Source organism: Canis lupus, chromosome 34 (genome assembly GCF_003254725.2).
Source record: "Canis lupus dingo isolate Sandy chromosome 34, ASM325472v2, whole genome shotgun sequence".
NCBI lineage: Eukaryota > Metazoa > Chordata > Mammalia > Carnivora > Canidae > Canis > Canis lupus.
The window spans coordinates 13,239,221-13,258,872 of NC_064276.1; the positions used below are offsets into that span (position 1 = coordinate 13,239,221).

The following is a 19,652-nucleotide window of genomic DNA, read 5'->3' on the forward strand; positions in this document are numbered from 1 at the left end:
AATTCTCTCTTTTATTTATTTAAATATATTAAACATTTTTTTATATTCTATGCCTGATACTTCTCAAGTCTTTGAGGTCTGGTCTTTCTGTTTGTTGTTTCTGCTGACTTTCACTCATGATTTCCTTTCTTAAGTGTTTTGAGGTATTTGATTTCGAACTTCTAAATTTTTGGAATACATCTGTGAAGATATATTGAGGCTTGGTTTAAGAAGTGTTCCTTTAGGGAGAATATGTGTGTATGTATTTATGTATGTGTGTGTTTATGAATGCATGTGTGTGATTGTGTGTGTGTGTGTTTGGCAGGCAGTGTAGGTACTATCATGGGGGTATGCTTTAAATTGAATTCTCGGCTTGATATTTTTAGTACAAGCAGGTTGTATGAATTATAGCCTGACTTGTATGAAGAATTCTCATTGTTCCAAATTCTCTTAGACTATCCTGACTACTCTATATTTTTGTAGAATTGTTCAAAGTTTCTGGTCTATTAATGCATCTTTATCTATTATTAATAACTTGTACACATTCCCCCCTCTTCATTGAAATGTGGCCCTCTTTTAAAGACATTACTCTCCACTTTTTTCGGGCTCAATATTTTGTCTATTATAACCATGTGATTTAAAATCCACAACTTCAGGTAAAAGGGATTAGCAGATAATTTAAGATAGCTGCTAGTGTTAGTGTTTGTTTATACTTTGAATTTGTGTTCTTACCTCATAGTTTTGAATTCTAAAGATTTGCTCTCTTTCAAGCTAACTCACATTTAAAAAGACAATTTTATTAATTAATTAATTAATTTATTTATTCATTCATTCATTCATTCATGAGAGAGAGAGACAGACAGACAGAGAGAAAGGAAGAGACACAGGCAGAGGGAGAAGCATACTCCATATGGGGATCCTTATGTGGGACTTGATCCCAGGACCCCAGGATCATGCCCTGAGCCAAAGGCAGGCGCTAAACTGCTGAGCCACCCAGAGATCCTCCTAAAAAGATGATTTTAATATTTAATATTTGTATTTGTATGTTGACAGTAAATATTTATAGAAGTGCCAGAAGGTATCTATTCTATCATATTGCAGAACTTACACTGTACTTCTAACACTTTGTATTTTCTATTATATTGTCAACATAAAATTTACCTTTAATCAATATTATCTGTCATTTATATTCCCTTTAATCTTTTTTGGTTTGTATTCTACTTTATCTGGTAATGTGTCTACTACAGCTTTGCCCATCTCCATATTATGAATTTTTTTGTATAATTTTGTTTGTATTTCTTTTGAAAACAATTATATTTTATTTTTGAGACTGTGAGAGTTTATTTTCTAATAGAAGAATTTAGCTCATTTACATTTATTGTGCAAATTGACATAAGAGGACTACTTTTCTTCTTTCCCCTCATCATCTGCCATATTGGTAAGCTTTTTTCTCATTTTGTCCTTTATCACCTCAAAAGTATTACATTAATTTTTACCATATTAGTAGTCATCATTCAATTAAAAACAATTTTGATCTTTTCTCTACTGATTCAACAATGAATATTAATTTAATTTCTTTATTCAAGGTGAGAGATGTATTGCTGATTTTATTCCTTTCCACTTCTACTTTGCCCAATGTTTGCTGAAAAGTCGAGTTTTTAGACTCAGATTGTTAATAAACACAATATGTGTTTTCTTTCAAGAATACATTTAAAATATTTTTAAAAATTCTTCAAAGTTCCTGGCATTTTCGTGGCACTCATTTCTACAGTCTAGTACTGACCATGACTTTTTTTCTACCTGTGTTTTGCTTCTTTGATTATTTCCACAATAGTCAGGAGAATTAAGGGCAGGTTAACAACAGAGAAATAAAATTCAGAATTCAGAAAATTAAATTTCCCTTAAATTTAATTTAATTTGGAAGCTGGCACCAGGGCTGCCTCTACATATTGATATATTTTTTAAGACACATGAATCCAACTTCAACTGTATTAAAGAATAATGGAGATCTTTGCTATAGCTTTTCTTGAAAAAGTGTTAACAATCCCTTTTCTTGAAACCATAAATTCATTTGCTTCTGATAAGGTGTGTAAATTCCCCTGGAAATTAAGTATTTACATTCTAGTTACAGTTCTGTTATTAAACTTGGGAAATTGGGATCCCTGGGTGGCGCAGCGGTTTAGCGCCTGCCTTTGGCCCGGGGCGCGATCCTGGAGACCCGGGATTGAATCCCACATCGGGCTCCTGGTGCATGGAGTCTGCTTCTCCCTCTGCCTATGTCTCTGCCTCTCTCTCTCTCTGTGTGTGTGACTATCATAAATAAAAATTAAAGAAAATTAAAAAAAAAATAAACTTGGGAAATTTTGCTTAAAATTTCTGAAGAAGGCAACATTTTATACAGAAAATCACTGTCCTTGGTGCTTCAAGGCTTGAGTTTGAAGCTTGACTGTTGCTACTTGCTAATGTATTATTGTGTGCTTTTGGGTAATTTATTCATCTGCAACTGATTGTTACTATTTAACTCAGGATCATTTTGAAGATTAAGTGAGATAGCATATGTGCAAAACTTAATACAAGTTTGACAAATAATAGATGCTTAATAGCATGGTAGGATAACAGCAAATAAAGGTATTTCAGAATAAAGGATTTGGAAAATAAATAATTTAATGCATCGATTCTTTTCACTAAGAAGAAAATACTTTATATATATTTTAAAAATGTTAGTTTCCTCCCTCAGTGTTCTGATGTAGCTAATGACAGGCTTTTAAGGAGAAAAAAAGTTTCTAACACAGGCTGTTAATATTGGTTGTTATGGAGACCATAGCCTCTAAACTATTCAGCAAATCTAAAATCTGATAATCTTGTTGAAGAAGAGGCTTTCTCCTTTGAGAAGAGAAAACCTACTGTTTCTGGTAGAAGAGTTGGGAATTCATTCTGGTAGATGATATATTATGATGTAATGCTACTGATTTTCCTTTCCCTTTTGCCTTGAGGTAAGGAAACATAAATATTTGACTCAGGAAAAATTCCAGTTTCAAGAAGATTATTCAAATTCATTTAGAAAGTCAGGTATAAATTAAAAAGCAATCAACATAAATTAATCATAAAGACTTAATTGTTCCTAGGCTTTAGTAATTTTTTTCTTAGAATATACTGTAATTCAGCATCCTATTTTTCAAATGGTGACAAACAATACTGGCCGTGTTCATCATCTAAAAATTACATTAAAAAGTGAGATATGCCCTCAGTCAAGCTTTTGCAAGGTCATAAACATTGCCACTGATCAAGTTTTCCTAAAGAAAATAGGGCAGAAATAAACAAATGAATGCTAGACTATCAAATTATGCTATTGTGCTAATGTCTTATACTGAAGACAATAAATAGTACTTTCTGGGTGCATTAAATAGAAGGTTGAATTCTATAATAAACTCATATTATTGCTATACTTTCCCTTCATATGCAATCATAGTTTGTGATTATGTATCTGTGCACCATTCTAGGGAGTGGAGATACAACAGTAAACAAGACAAAGTCTTTACTCATGCAGCTTCCAGTCTGGTGAAGGGATATACTAATAGAAAAAGCATAAATAAATAAATAAATAATATAATTTATGGTAGTTATTAGCATTTAGAGAAATGGTTACATAGGACAATATGGAAGACTTAGAAAAGATGCTGAAGTTAGACTTCTCAAAGGGGGTAACATATGAGCTAAGATGTAAACAGTCTGGGTACAAGCATTGTAGGCAGAGAATATGGGGATGGAAATGAGTTTGGAGGGATGAAGGGACAGAAAAGTCACTGTGGCTGGAATGTCCGATGGTGTGGGGAGGAGGGATGAGAGGGAATGATAGAAGGGGCTGATTCATGTCCATGGGCCTTTGCATCTCATTTTATTTTGGCAGGTTCTAACCGCCAATATGCTGGGAAGTAAGAGGGTCAGATGTACCCCCCTGGGTAGAGACTATGGAGTTCTCTAGGAGAGCAAGACTAGAAGCTGGGAGACAAGGTAGGAGGAGTCTGTGACCATAGTTTGGGCCAGAGATGCTGTTGTTGTAAAGGAAGATTTGAATAGGAGAGATAATAGAAGTGATTCCTTTAGTCTGGAGGTTGCTTCAACAAGACCTCCTGCTGACTTGGCTGTGAGGTGATAGGGAAAGGAAGAACAGTTTCCAGGATTTCTGTCTGGACAGATTGTGGTGCGATTTCTGCACTGGGATAGGGACTGGTTTGGGATGGGAAATGAAGACATGTTAAGTATACAGTAGATACTGGAACCCAAGTGTAGTATCAGTAGGTAATTAGATATTCCATTTTGTATCTCTGGCGAGAGGTCAAGGCTAAAAAATCTGATGAGAGCCATCAGGTTATAGGTGGTATTTCAATCCATGGACAGAAAGAGACGGCAAACGAGAAAATGTAGATGGAGAAGAGAGAAGGATCAAGGGCTGTGTCCTGGGCTCTGTACTTCTCAGAAGGAAGATACAAGTAGATAAGCCAGCAAAGGAGACTGGGAACTTAGGGCCTTGTCAGCCAGGAGAAAAGTGGATCTAGCTAGTATAATGCATCGCTTTATACACACAGAACACATTCCATACAACTCTGCTAAAGAAAAGCATGAATGATTGATCTGGCTCTGGCTCTCCTCTGCATGCCTCTTCATTTCATCTCCCGTCACTCCTCCATCCCACTTACGTTCTAAGCAAACCCAGAGACACCTGCAGGATTTCAGTACACCAGACACTCATCCATGTCTTTGTGCATTGCATGTTTTCTTCCCTCTGCTCCCACTCCCTATTCCAACTGTGAGTGGTTTGCCTGCTTTTGGCAAACCTCCTCTGTTCCTGCCATGCAAGGTAAGTCTCCCTTCTGTATACCCTCAGAGGACAGTGGCTTACTTGTATTATAGTACTTATTACGTTCTTTAGGATTCTTAGCTATTTTTATCTTCTACCAGATATTTGAGCAAATTGAGGGCAGGGATAGTATCTCACATTTTGATATCTCTGTGCCTAACATAGGGTCTGACAATAATAGTCACTTTTTAAAGAAATAAATAAAGTCATGTATTTTAAACAAATAAATGAATGTGTGATTCGATTTGCTAGGATCAATTCAACCTCCTAAGTAACTTTAAGTTGCTCTCCCTTGCTTATGTATTCCCCTCAGTATCCACAGGCAGGTTTATGGTTAGCTTATCAAATCCACAGAACAAGGTGGCACAGCCTGCTCAGAGCTTGTGATTATTTTACTGAAACAGACGTCTTCTGTTCTGTACATATCACAGCTATATTTTATATGAGAGAAACCTCCTTTGACAAGGCTTTAGAAACATCACCATTTCACCACAAAAACAATTTAGATATTACTGGTGTAGAGGAGATAAAAAGCATATAGCGTGGTTAAAGTCCTATCGTAAAGGTTCTTTAGTACTCAGCATTATTAAGTGGATTTATGTAAAATGCTCCTGTTCTTTTGAAGATACTTTAAAGATCCTGTAAAAATCATGAAGTAGTCCAATGAATTAGAAAAATTCACTGGATGGCAATGCTGCTCAATCTCATGTTTAACGACGGGGCAATATTACGCACTGTCAACTTTTCAGAGCTGCTGCATCTTGCCTGCTGCTGCTAAAACACAGATGTGACACAGCTTGATGTGGAATCAAGCCCCTCCACGCAGTACAGATTTCATCAGGACTCTGTAACCAGGACAGGGAACTATTTCTAGTTTCATTTGCAAATGAATGGGCAGAGCAAGAGGCAAGGGAGGTTCACATTGAATGGTCATAAATATATAAAGAACAAAGTTAGCTTTGGAGCTAGTGTTAAGAGCTAAAACAGGAACCTACTTTTAAAAAATTTACAAAGAAGGCTCATGCTCGTGTCATTCATCCTTCTTGAATCCTGGTACAACTGAGTGTTAAACCATATTTTTTCAGCATGGGGCAGAATTATTTTGTAAATGGCACAGTATTTTTAGCCATTTTCGTTGAACCTTGAGCATTTGCCCAGAATGTGCCTAGTGACATAGCCCTTGTAATTAGTTTTGTTGAAATGTGTTAACTTCAATGAGCACTAATAAGGGGGAGAAAACCACTGAGGAGTGATAGAGAAAATCTGGAAAGAAGGCTAAATAACATTAAAGGAATATTCAACCAATAATAAAATATACTAAAATAAAATGTAAAGATATAATAAGTTATATGATTCAGTGGCCAATTAAGATGATAAAAGAGAGATAGAGGCCAGAAAAAACTGAAAAGACAGATATAGATTCAGTAGGTATGGAGGAAGATGACAGCCTATCTTTAAAAAAAAAATGCTTCAATCTTATTGGTATATTCTCTTTGAAATTACTATTCCCAGGTTAAAAAAAAAACATTAAAAGATTGAAAATATACCAAGAGTGTCATGAGAATGTCACAGCAAAACAGATCTAGAAATGATTTTGGCAGAAACTGGAAAATATGGTCTGGGAAAATAGCAGTAAATAAACTTGCTTTTCCTCTTGCTATTAGAACCTTGACAAGGAGCTCATTAGATAAAGATTTGATAATGAGAGAATTTAGTTAGCAGTGCAAGTGATCGAAGCTGGTGATGTAAGTTCAACAAATCCAACCATAACTAGATGTTCTCTCTTCCCATCATGGCTTAAATTGCTATAGCAGGAATTTAGATTAGACACAAGGGAAATATATTCTGATTGACACTATTGCAAGACGTCAAAATGGGTTACCTAGGGAAGTTTTGGAATTTTCTTCCTTAGCAATTGCTAAAAATGGAACGAATACTCAGGGATAGCCCTAGGCAAAAGTGGACAGTCAGAGACTTGGAGATCATCTTAGGAGGAGAAAGCCTTAGAAATCTTGGGATCCAGAGATTCCCAAACTTGTCTTCATGGAGTCATCTGGGGATCTTTTCAAAAAGCGAAGGCCAGGGCTGGAGCCAAGGAAATCACTGTCTCTAGGGGTGGAACACAGGCATCAGGAATTTTGGAAGCTTCCCAGGTAGTTCCAAAGGGCAGCCAAATTGGGGTACCGTGGATCTAATGTAATGGTCTCATGTTAAAAAAGTAACAATTGAGGCCCAGAGAGGAGAAGGGACTTTTCCAAGCCTGCCAGGACAGCCAGTGGCAGAGGAGAATTACAGCCAAATGTTCTTGACTCTGATCTGGTACAAAAACGAACAATCTTATTTTGTTTATAAGATCAACACATTATCATGATAGATAACTTGAAGAAACATTTAAATTGCCAATGAATCTCTCAATCTTACCATCCAGAGATAAATTATTGATCACCATTGATACCTTTGCATTTCCTTCTGTTATTTTCTCAAAATTCATATATGCTTTTAAATTTTGGTAAAAGGATTATGTTTATGAGAATTACAGTAGGCTTACTGGAAAGCCCAGAATTAGAGGTACAGATTGTGTTTGGGGATACTGAGCCATATCTTTGCCCCTCCCTCATGGACACACAGCATGGGTCCCCATCTTTCCTGACACTGCATCTAGGGCGAGAACCGAATGGGTTCAGGACAGACCTGAACTTCTTGAGTAATGATGCAAAGCCCAAGTGTAAGAAGACTGCCTTTGCGGAGTTAGTGTCACCGCCAGCTGCACCCCATGTAAGGGGCTCTGGGGCTAGAGGAAGCCAGGCTTAGAAGCTGCATCTGTTTCTGCTTATGTGGCCACTTCAATTCCATTATGTGTGGGGTCCTTGCCTGAATAAGTCAGAACTCCACCTAAGTTTATAGTGGCGTGTGTGCATTTGCATGTGTTTGTGTATATTCCAGACAACATGAAGGATGCAAAAACATTATTTTGAATGGGGTGTATCCTTATTATTGACCAAAAGAATCACTGTGATTTAGTGGATCAAACTTCTTAAATAAAAAGTATAATTCTAATTTTGAAGACCATACTGTATTATTGTCATCTGGCCAGTTAAATCTAAAACCCAATGTATGAAGTATTTTTGAAATCTGATGCTCACAATCTAATGTCTGTTCACTATCGGTAGTGAATAAATGCTTTAGTATTAAAAAATGGTTGATTTAAAAAGGAAGACTGCCCTTTGAAGACCAAATGAGTTTTAAGAAATGATTTTGAAAAGGAAGTGGCTAACTTCCTATCTTCTCAAGTGTGTTCTTTACTTTTGGGGCTGCATAAATGGCTTCAATAAGCAACCTGTTCCTATCACAGAAACGCACCTAGGTTTAACTGGGGGAAACATATTCAGATTGGTTTTACTTACTTGGTGAAAATGAAATCCTTTGTCACATTTAGGTTTAAGGATTGAATGAGCTATCTATTTCCCTTCTATCGTCAGAACCAGTAGTCAGGGGCAGCCCCGGTGGTGCAGCGGTTTAGCGCTGCCTGCAGCCTGGGGTGTGATCCTGGAGACCCGGGATCGAGTCTCACATCGGGCTTCCTGCATGGAGCCTGCTTCTCTCTCTGCCTGTGTCTCTGCCTCTCTCTCGCTCTCTCTGAATGAATAAGTAAATCTTAAAAAAAAAAAAAAAAAAAAGAACCAGTAGTCAGTCTATATTGTTTATGTCTGCATTTCCACTTTGGAACTGTGGAGAACACAGAAACAGAATATTTGACCACTCATCCCTTTTCTATGACTATCCAAGCATTTTTTTTTTAAAGATTTTATTTATTTATTTGAGAAAGAGTGAGCACAAGCATGAGCAGAGGGAGGGGTAGAGGGAGAAGTAGACTCCATGCTGAGCAATGAGCCTAATGTGGGGCTCCATCCCAGGACCCTGGGATCATGACCTGAACCAAAGGCAGACGCTTAACTGACTGAGCCATCCAGGCACCCTAACCAAGCTTTTGATATAGGAAGCAACTAGTGTTTAAGAGTCATAAAATTCTGATTCAGGGCTTGACTTAGGATTATTTATTTATCCATTTTTTACTCTTTGGATACCAAGTAAGTAAGAGTTCCCTGTAAGCCTCTTACTCACAGATTTCATCATATACTTCAGCATTTCACAGGAAATCAAATTCATCTCTAATTATTTGGATGTGGCTCATGTATGTGTAAACACCTCTAATACCAGCTATGTTTTAACACCTCTTTGCCTTTTACTCACTGTGTCCATGCCTCCAGCCCCCTTCGTCTGTTAAGGGTGGCTGCTCTTGTCAGGGCCTGGTATGGATTTCAAAGAATAAAAAGTAGTTTTCATATAAATTAAAGTCAACATATTAATAAAAGAAATCTGATGTAAGGAAAAAAATACATCCCCAAACAAATTTCAAGTTCAATTATTTTTTAATATTGTTTACTATCTGAATTAAGAATTTCCTCCTTCTCTCAATAGCTTCAAGGGCAGGGAAAACAATAGGTCCAAGGGAATATGTAAACGTGGGTTCTAGTTCTGCCTGCCAGTAACCAGCATTGTGTACTTGGGCAAGTTCCTTAGCATCCTTCTCCAGAGGGATGAAGTGGGCCCTTTGAAATCCAGGTAGAGGTACAAACTCTAACATGGCCTGTGACATGTCTCGTAGGACAGTAACGGAGGTTCCAGAGAAGACTGGAGACCTCTGGGACCATCATTAAGATCTGTGATGCTCTGTCTTATGTGTCAACTTGACTTGGTCTTGGGGTGCCAAAATACTTGGTTAAACATTATTTCTGGGTGTGTCTATGAGGGTGGTTCTAGATGAGATTAGCATTTTGAATTAGAAGACTAAGTAAGGCAGATGGCTGTCTTTTATGTGGATTATCTAATCCATCGAGGAGCTGAATAGAACAAAAAGGCAGAGGAAGGGGAAATTTCTCCCCTTTGCTTGTCTGAATGAGCTGGGACATTGGTCTTCTCCTGTTCTCAGACAGGACTTACACCATTAGCTTTTCTGGTCGCTAGGTCTTTGGATTTGGACTGGAACTACATCACCAGATTTCCTGGGTCTCCAGCTTACAGGTAGCAGACTGTGGGACTTCTCAGCCTCAATAACCATGTAAGCCAATTCTTTATAACAAATCACTCTCTCTCTTTATCCTTACATACCCTGCTGATTCTGTTTCTTTGGAGAACCATGACTAAGACAAGATCTAAGAGACTGATGATTGATCATTTAGAGAGAAGAGATAGAACTGGCTATCTTCATGGCAAAGGACTGCTTTCTTAATCAATAGGAAGTATTTGTTTACTGAACATCAACTATGCATCCCGCATTATATGATATATCATATGCTTTATGAATAAAGGAAATTCAAGATACCACTTTGCTTACAGTGAGTTCACTGATTCTCCCCTGAATTCTGTATGGTTGTGTGTGATGTTCTACTTATTAAACCAATGCACAGCTTAAGTGTCATCAGAAAAGAGATGTATCTCATCAATCAGTATTTTGATTTGATTTTATAAAAAGTCTTTCAAAACCAAAATGGGCAGATAGCTCTCCTGATTTAAATATAGAACTAAAGACTAGAACTATTTTAATCTTTGATTTCCATTATTTGACAAAAATAAGACTTTAACTTACAGATATTATTTTCATTCCTTTTCAATCAACTGGGAATAATAATATTCAACATTACAGGACATTTTATAGAATACCGATGATTGGCTTATATGGGGCAGCATTTTTATTCAAGAGATGGGGTTTTGAATAAACCAGAGAAATAGAATTATTCTTCTTATAGTAATAAAGTTCTTAGAAAGTTATTTAACGACTGCTCCTAAAAGTAAAAGAAATCCAGAAGAAAAAGGGAGGGAGGACGGGAGGGAGATAAATAGAGAGAGACAAAAGCAGAGAGACAGTGAGAGAGAAGAAGGAGAGTCTAATTTTCCTACAAATATCAGAACTGGAATGTACCTGTGGCAGAGACTGCTAACTGTCTTCTGTGCTGATAGCACTGTGGCCATTTCCTAGCCTCCCTTGCAGTTTGAGGAAGGGGTAGTGGTAGTGAAGTAATGTGTCTGACTAAGCTCCTGCGAATGGGATGTGAGTGGATGAGATATGGGCTGGAGCTTTTTGGAGCCTCCTTCAAATCTCATTCCCCTGGTGGAGGGTGGAGCAAGAACACACTTGCAACTTGGCTTTGACCATGCAGGTGAGGATAACACTCTATGGAACTGGGGAGAAACAAGTTGCAAGGAACCTGGGTCTCTGAATGATGGCATGCAACAAATCTTCCTGTTAGGATGGCACTTCAATTTTTAACAGAAGAAATAAATTATTTTGTTTGAACAATTGTATTTTGGGGAATATTTTACAGCTGTTAGCATTACCCTACCTAGTATTGGACCTCACAATTATCAATCCTAGTTTTTTTTTTTTTTAAGATTTTTTTTATTTATTCATGAGAGTTACAGAGAGAGAGAAAGGCAGAAACATAGGCAGAGAAGCAGGCTCCATGCAGGGAGCCCGATGTGGGACTCGATCCCGGATCCTGGGATCACACCTTGAGCTGAAGGCAGACGCTCAACTGCTGGGCCACTCAGGCATTCCAATCCTAGTATTTCTTAAACTTGAGTCATTTGATCATAACTGAAATTTGTCATTTCTGTCTTTTACCATTGTTTACTTAATATATTTTGTAACTGATACAGCTCTTGTACTTAAATAGGCAAAATCTACTCTAGCCTTGCCTAAAGTATGTTCATGAAATCATCACTTTGAAGTTCTAGTTATATTTTTCTAATATATTTTAAGATAAATGCACAATTATTAAAATGCTCATCCATTTTCCACTTAATCTCATAGATCAAATACATAAAACTCAATATCAATTCAATCCTCTCATTTGCTGATGAGAAAGCTGAGGCCTTAATGGTAAGATGTTGGCATGGTTAGAACCAGGACCCATGTCCAATTTGAGACTTTTCCCACATACACTATTATGCTACCCCACCTTTTTCATGTAAGTTTAACATATGATTCTTGGGTACAGAGCCTTCCAACAAATAGTTTAAATTACTCTCACTAAAAAAAAAAAAAAATAATAAAATAAAAATAAATTACTCTCACTACAGTCCCATTAATCTTTAGAGAATTTCTTTGAAGAGGAAGGGATAAAATTATTGTTCAGGTCTTGTTAGTGCACAGAGCACAGAAGGCTGCTGAAGGCTGGTTCAGATGGAGTTTATATCTTTTCATGTTCACTTTCTTCTGAACTGATTTGCTCAGCAAATGTGGATGAGATCATGTCCAGAATGCAGATCCTATATTTCTCTGATTTGAAGTTCAGGGAATTTGTTTAAGCTACTTTCTGGCCTGCAGCTTGTCTACAAATATGGTCTAGAAGATCAATCAGTGGATAACTGAGGTTTCATTAGAATACATGAAGTCAAAGATTTTATTAGTTTTGTATTTACACAGTGGATATAAGGGACATTGAAAGAATATGGTAAGTATCCATAGCACTGACTTTAAAAAGTTAGAGGCAGACTCTAAATAACCCTTTTCCTTTAAATAGCTCATTTACCCATAAATTTAAGACCGTCTTGCACCTCTTTATACTTTTATCCATATCACCCATGAGGGTTTCACTCTCTTATCACCAAGTCACTCTACAATAATTCTTATCTATGCTTCAAATTGTTTTGGAAATCAACTTTTATTTGTTTAAATTGAAAGGAAATTGAATCAGTATAAGAAAAAAGGAACTTTTGCCAGTTTCCCAATGCACAGTATCCCAAGTTTGCAGAACACATCTAATCTTTATGTAACCTATCTACATTTTGACATGGGAAGCCTGTTAGTGAACATGACATTGTAAGCTTTAGGAAATCTGTATCCTGGCAGTTACTCTCAAGATTCCTTCAATACTGCCCAAATAGTATTTTTGGGCAATTTTTGCCCAAACAGTATTGCCCAAACAATGCTTTCAGATACTTTCAAAAGATTTTCGCTTAAGACAGAATGATTTAAGTAGTGTTGAATCCATTAATCTACTCTATATACTTCATTTTTAAAAATATTTTATTTATTTATTAATGAAAGACACACACAGAGAGAGGCAGAGACACAGGCAGAGGGAGAAGCAGGCTCCATGCAGGGAGCCTGACGTGGGACTCCATCCCAGGTCTCCAGGATCAGGCCCTGGGCTGAAGGTGGCGCTAAACCACTGAGCCACCCAGACTGCCTTCCTCTATGTATTTCAAAGAGGTGACACTGTCATACAAAGCAGAAGGAGATATGAGGGGGTGTTAGAGGCTGATACCCCTCATGGTATGAGAGCACCCAAGTCAGAGTGTTTTACATAATCTTATATTAATAAAAACAGTTCAAGAATGGTCTCCAATTTCCTTTAATCATTTACTATTTCTGAGGTGCCTATCAGATCTATGGTACATGCGCACAGAATAATTTCAGGTAAAAACAAAATTTCTACGGAAAGAACTTTTTAGCTTACATCACTAGGACTGGATTTAGCTCTAGAGTTGTTTTGAATGTGGCATCTCCTAGTTAAACTCAGCAGAGAGATAAAGAAGGTCACACATGCTTCTAGAATAAGGAATACTATTTGGCATTAAAGTCTTTAACTATCCACGTTCTCAAAAGTAATTACTAATTTGCCTGTGATTTCCCAGAGAAGGCACTGCTGGAAGGAAAGTTAGCCTGAAGCCTAAAGAGAAGTTACCTTGAGGGCTGTGTCCTTTGTGATAGGACATAGAAATGGAAAAATGGGGCCTCTCATAAAGGAAGGTCTAATACACTATGAAGAAGAAAGGGGGAGACCCTGGCCAGATCCTTGGAGAAGGATGAATATGCCCTAAGGAACATGGATTGTCATTAAAAGGTCTTTGTTTATACTCCTTTGGGGATCTGAGAAGATAAATTGAGGACTGGTAGAAATGCGAGGGAGTAGCTTGAAAGACTACATTCTAGGAGGAATGAGTGAATACCCTTTCTCTCTGCTATGGGGCTTGGAGGAGTAGAACAATCCCATAATCATCTATCTGCTTAGCTAATTACCCCAACACATAGCAACTTAAAAAGAAAACAAACATTTACTATGTCATACAGTTTCTGAGGGTCAGGAATTTGGAGTAGCTTAGCTGGGTGATTCTTACTTGGGGTGTCTCCTGATGTTGGAATTAAGCTGCTGGCTGGGGCTTCAGTCATTTTAGGGCTTAATGGGGCTTGGGGGGATTCACTTACAAGACGGCTCACACACGTGGCTGTTGACAGGATGCCTTGGGGTCTCTCTGGCTGTTGGTAGAATGCTTGGTTTCTCACATGCTAAAGGTTCTCATGACATGGCAGCCAGATTTCCTCCAGAGCAAGTGAGGCAAGAGAGAGAGCAAGGAGGAGGCCACAGTACCTTTTATGAACTAATCTTTAAAGTCACACACCATGGATCCCCTTTATTCTATTTATTTATTTTTTAAAAAGATTTATTTATTTATTTTAGAGAGAGAGAGAGAAAGAGAGAGAGTATACAGGAAGAAGGGGCAGAGGGAGAGAGAGAGAGAAACCTAAGCAGATTGGAGTGTGGAGCCAGATCAAGGTTTGATTTCACGACTCTGAGATCATGACCTGAGCTGAAACCGAGAGTTGGATGCTCAGCTGACTGTACCCCCCAGGTGCCCTCCACTTTATTCTATTTATTGAAAGAGAATCACTAAGCCCAGCCCACACTCAAGAGAACTAAGCTCCATATTTTGAAGAGAATATCAAAGAATTTGTGGACATTTTAGTTACCATAAGCAATATCACGAGTGAGGCTCAATGGGAAGAGAATAGGGGTGTGGGGAGAAATCAGAGCTCTAGAGTTTAACAGTTTTAGTACAATTTAATAGACTCAATTAGCCAAAAGGATTTGAAGTTATACTTCCTATTCTTTTTCTTGCTTTTGACCACTGTACTTCCCTTTGTTCATGCATCTTCATTTTTCCTCATTCACATATTTCATTATTCTTTTTCAAAATTTGTTCAGAAGAAGAACTCCCTCAGGGTAAAAGTAGAGCTGTGAAAACATTGATTAAAATGCACACAACAAGCATTATAATAGTATTGAAGCCAAGGGAAATGTGACTTTGATTCCAGGGACACAAGTTCATTTTCTGTTAGTCAGTAAGTTTGTGATATTTCTTAAGCAACCATTAAAGACGAGATGCTTCGAGGAATAGATGCATTTAAGGAATTAATTACTACTTTATTTATTTATCCAGCAAACATTTGTGAGGCCTTGCTCTGCATGGCCTTTCAGACTCTCTGAAAGGTTGCTGAGAGCATAAAGAAGGATGCAGCATGGTTCCGGGTCCTACACGTGAAGAGGTCAAAGTCTAGTGCGGAGATGGCTGTGTAAACCCATGGTAACTATATCACATGATAAGCTATACCTGTATGATGCCCTGAGTGGTGTGCATATACCTGTGATTCTTCTAGCTCTTTAAGGGCAGAGGTTGTTAGATTCAATTTTCTATTCCTAGCACCCACCCCATAAAAGGAGCTTAACCATATCTGATGAATTTGTTGCTACATCCAGTTAATTTGAAGGCTGAGGCACGTAGACAGACAAACTAGCTAAATGCAACATTACCAGATGCTAGCCCGTCTTTCCTTGCTAACAGTAATAAGGATGTATTTTTCATGTGTGGTTGCAGGTGTACTGACTGCCCATGTGACCTTGTCTCTCCTCCACAGATGCAACACAGTTCTCTCTAGGGACCTCTGTTCCTGGGAGGCAGCTTCAGGCCTCATTGAACTCCCAGGGTTTCTTCCCTGCTTCTCACTTCTGAGATTCCTTGTGCATCCTTCCTAGGGACCGCTGTAGCTGACAGTGTTTAGGACGCTGGCTAGAAAGAAAATCCAAAAGGAAGCATAGAGTAAGCTCCTCTCTCTTCTTGTTCAGGGAAGATTTTCTTTTTAAGCCTAGAATGGGAATATTTGGTTCTTTAGTCCTAAAATTACAATACTTTGAGCAGGGATGAAATTTTTGGTTATTTTTCAATAAAATATAAGATATAGAGGTAAAGCCTCCCCCTTACAAAGCCTCAGTAGATCGAACAGTTCAACTTAAGCTTTTGCACATAAACAGGTTCCCAGGTCACTTAAGATATACAATAAATGTGCATGTGGCATTAGCTGTCTACTAGAGAGTAGAAGAGACTGTATTTTAGCTCAAACCTTAGTTGAATTGTATATTGTCAGGTATTGTGTAATATAAGTAAAAATTAGTTCATACCGTGTAAAATACAAAACATGCCCAATATTACTGTGGCAAGGACTGGTTGGTGCTACTTGCATTGTTATAAACACATCTCACTGATTGATGAGACCAAGACAACCACAGAGGACATTTCAGCAGAGTCCTGGGCAGAAATCTGGATGGTACAGACAGAACTGTTTCCATCAACCATGAAAATGTAAATACTAAACTATATTAGGAGGTGATATAGTGCTTTATATTATGCAACAGATGGAAGTGTGTCCACATTAGGTGATTAATAATCAGCCAGGCATCCATTAATTCAACAAATATTTACTGAATACTTACTAGGTACCAGATATTGTTCTAGGTATTGAGGTACAGTGGTTAATAAGAGACAAGGCCTCTTTTTTTATGGAGTACACTTTAAAGTAAAAAGACAAGCAACAAACAGACAAAAACAAACAAGAAAAGACCTAGTGATAAATATAAGGATGAAAAAACCCTAGGTGCTGTGTGGTCAGGTTCAGCTTCCTGAGGCATTGGTACTCAAGCTAAAATTTAGATGACAAGAAGAACCTGCTGCATGAAGATCTGGGGGAAGTGTGTCCCTGCAGAAGACAGAGCAGGGATGGTGAGCAACGAGGTTGTCATGTGAGAAGAAGAGAGAGAATCTCAGGGCCCCTGGGGCTCACGGGGGTCTGAGGAACAGAAGGAGCTGGAAGGGGGACCAGGTGTCAGGTCAAGAGGCAGGACGATGACCAAAAAATAGGACTTAAAAATGGAATAAAATGTGAAACAGAAGGGATACTGGAATCAGATGATATAAAACTATAAGAGAGAGACTTTGGAAAACCTCACCATGCTCCAGGCCTGATTTTCATCTGGGTCTCACTAGTGTTGAGAACCGTCTCTAATGAGGCCAATCTGCAGCACCACTCTTTACTTGTTTTGAAATGAAGAATGAGGAACTTTGAGTTCTTTTAAGAATCCTATATCCCACTACAGTGTCTATAACATCACTTTTTGGTTGATTACCAACATAATACATGTTTATGATGGAACATTTGGAAAATACAGATAAGCTAGTGGAAGAAATAAGACTACTCCAAAGCCAGTACCTGATAGAACCACCATCAACATTTGGGCACAGATTTTCTTTATGCTTACATAGTGCAATGATTCAGAACACGGGCTTTGGAGTCTGGGTGAAAATCATGGCTTTGAAACTTGCTAACTGAGTGTTACTCATTTTTCAATTGATCTTAATTGTTTATAAAATGGCACATAACTAACCCTCAGTTTCCTCATCTGCAAAATGAGAATAGTAGTGTTATCTTCTTCATAGGACTACTATGAGGATTAAATAAGATCATCCATATAAAGCTCCTGACTTGCATACTGTATGTACTTTTAACATGTTAGGTACTATGCCATTATCATTTTTACAAAGTCGGGAACATATTGTAAAACTATCAGTAAATACATTATTATTCCAGTCATCACCAGGCATTTTTACATGTTCTTAAATATTTTTCATAATGTAGTTTTTAATGGTTACACAGCATTTTACTAAGAGATACAATTTAGCTAATTCTCTGTTATGGGACAATTAGGCTGTTTCCAAATTCTCCCTATTTAAAAAAAATATTGTAAACTTTTATGATTATAAATTGTAAGAAGTGGCTGGGTCAATAGCATGTATTCTTGGATGCATTTCATCATACCTTCTACTGTGAATTAGACTTTACCCTTGGATAAGAACAATGTTGGGAAGTAAAGAGTCTGCATACATGTTCAGTTTTGTAGGTCTGATTTCCCATCAGCTTAGTGAAATACTCCCCTCTATCCTCTTTTTCCTCCACATCTGTTCATACCTTCTGGTCAGCAACATCCTCCATTCCCTAAGGAAGCTTCTCAGTTCCAGGCTTCCAGAGGAGCCATTTTGTTTACAGATTTCTGGTTTGCTGAGAATTCTGTACTAAATATTCATTTCACTTGAAGCCATAGATGTATAGGATTTTAGTATATTAGAAATCCAAGCCCTCATCTTACAGGTGAAGAAACTAAAGTAGATGGAGCAAGTGATTTTTCCAAGCTGGTTCTCTGGCCTAGGCTATGAGACAGCTGGTCGGGGTTGGCTCATTTCTTTGTCTCTAAGTACCTGGTTCAGCAGTCAGTGCACGTAGCCAGCCAGTGCTGTTTGTTGAATGAATGACTACTTGAAGTAACTTACAGCCTCCAAGGATTCTAAGCGGGAAAGGACCATAAAAGTGTGGAAACTGAAGCCTATGTTGGTTAATGAAATGTATGTTGTCAGTTAGCTATTAGTGATGAGTTGGAATAACAAATCAGTCTCTCAATTCCCAGGAGAGACAACGAGACGCCAGCAGAAGACAAGGCTTCATGGGATCATGTGGGAATCATGGAAAGAAGGGATTAAACTAATTCTGCCTTGTTCTAGAGAGAGCAAAGCCAAGACTAAGGAAAACTGGAAGTTGCTCATAGGCCAATTTCAGCATAACACAGGGAAGAGCTTTTTAATAGTTAGGACTGTCCAAATTGGAAGCAGGTTTTCTTGAAAAGAAGTTGCCACTAATTTGAAATATTCAAGTAGAAACAGGATATGTTTGAATAAATAATTTACCAAGTATGTTTGAAAAGAAAACAAATTTTATTTTATATGCCTGGTTGGGATAGATGACTTCTAAGGCTTCCACCAAAACTAAGATTAAATGGTTTTGTGAATATATGTATAGACACACAAACACACACAGATAGATAAGTGAATATTTTCTTCCTTGTTGATACATTAACTTAGTAATTACGTCCTCTGAGACTGAACCCATTGTGTTTCTGGGACCAGATGAAATCTAGTGTCTTTACTTACTCAAGTAAATCACTTTCTATTTAGTGATAATTTAGTGTGCTACGCATAGTAGGAGTTCGAAAGATGAATTTAAATTAGCTCTTAAGTCTGGAAAAATCTACATTTGAGATAAATTCAGTTACAGGCTCCATGTAGTTGAATAAGTTGAACTCAGCTGGTCTCAATCAAATATATCAGTTTATCACATTCAAGAACACTAATGCATTAATTTTTTTTAAACTAAAAAAGGATAAAATTAAAAGAAGAAATTTGGGTGGATTGTACTGTGATGAGATAAAGTCGTTCTCCTACTGGATTGCTGAATGATGATATAACATTAAGACAGAATTATTTCCTAGAATATAAAGAACCGTTTTAATATGAAACTGCAAGTGTGATTTAATTGCATTTTAAGTATGGGGCTACTGAAAGACTGCTCATAGTATAATAATTTTATCCAAATCCTAGTGGCAAGACAATCGCATAAATGAACCATATCACAGGAATACTTTCAATTTCCAGTAATAGAAATGGAGGTCCTAACAAGTTCATACTTGGGTTTGGTGAAAAACTCCACTCTTAAATAGCAATCTAACAAAGCTTTGAGGAGTATCATAGATGGTGTCTGTGATGCACTCTTTGTGATTCCAACCAGAAAGGAATCTTATTAGAAGGCTAAATA

The 19,652-nt window shown here is 37.6% G+C and overlaps 1 protein-coding gene across 24 annotated transcripts in view; it reads right to left on the reverse strand.

The window, feature by feature from the left end:
* PEX5L (peroxisomal biogenesis factor 5 like) overlaps window positions 1-19,652 on the reverse strand; it is a 320,427-nt gene that overhangs the window by 59,169 nt on the left and 241,606 nt on the right. The window lies entirely within an intron of this gene.